We start from the raw sequence: 294 nt of genomic DNA, 5'->3' as shown, positions 1-294 counted from the left end.
GGGGGCGCGCTGTGGGAACGGGGGCGCGCTGTGGGTTCGTGGGGGCAGCGCTCCTCAGAGACCAACGCCAGAGGGTGGAGGACAGACGTGGCAGGATTCACAGGCGCCTCCGAGGGGACCCGGAGAGGGGCGCGCGGAGGGGCTCTCTCAGGACGTGTGACAAACAGGCTCCAGCCACGACACGGACCCTTTTTTAGGGCGACCTCAGTAGACGGCTGGGGGGACAGCAGGAGGCAGCAGCGGAGCCCAGGAGCCACCGACTCGCCTCGCCGCCGAAAGCGCAGGGTCTGCGCT

This window comes from Myotis davidii, unplaced genomic scaffold (assembly GCF_000327345.1).
Source record: "Myotis davidii unplaced genomic scaffold, ASM32734v1 scaffold989, whole genome shotgun sequence".
In the NCBI taxonomy this organism is placed as follows: Eukaryota; Metazoa; Chordata; class Mammalia; order Chiroptera; family Vespertilionidae; genus Myotis; species Myotis davidii.
This window is presented reverse-complemented; position numbering follows the sequence as displayed.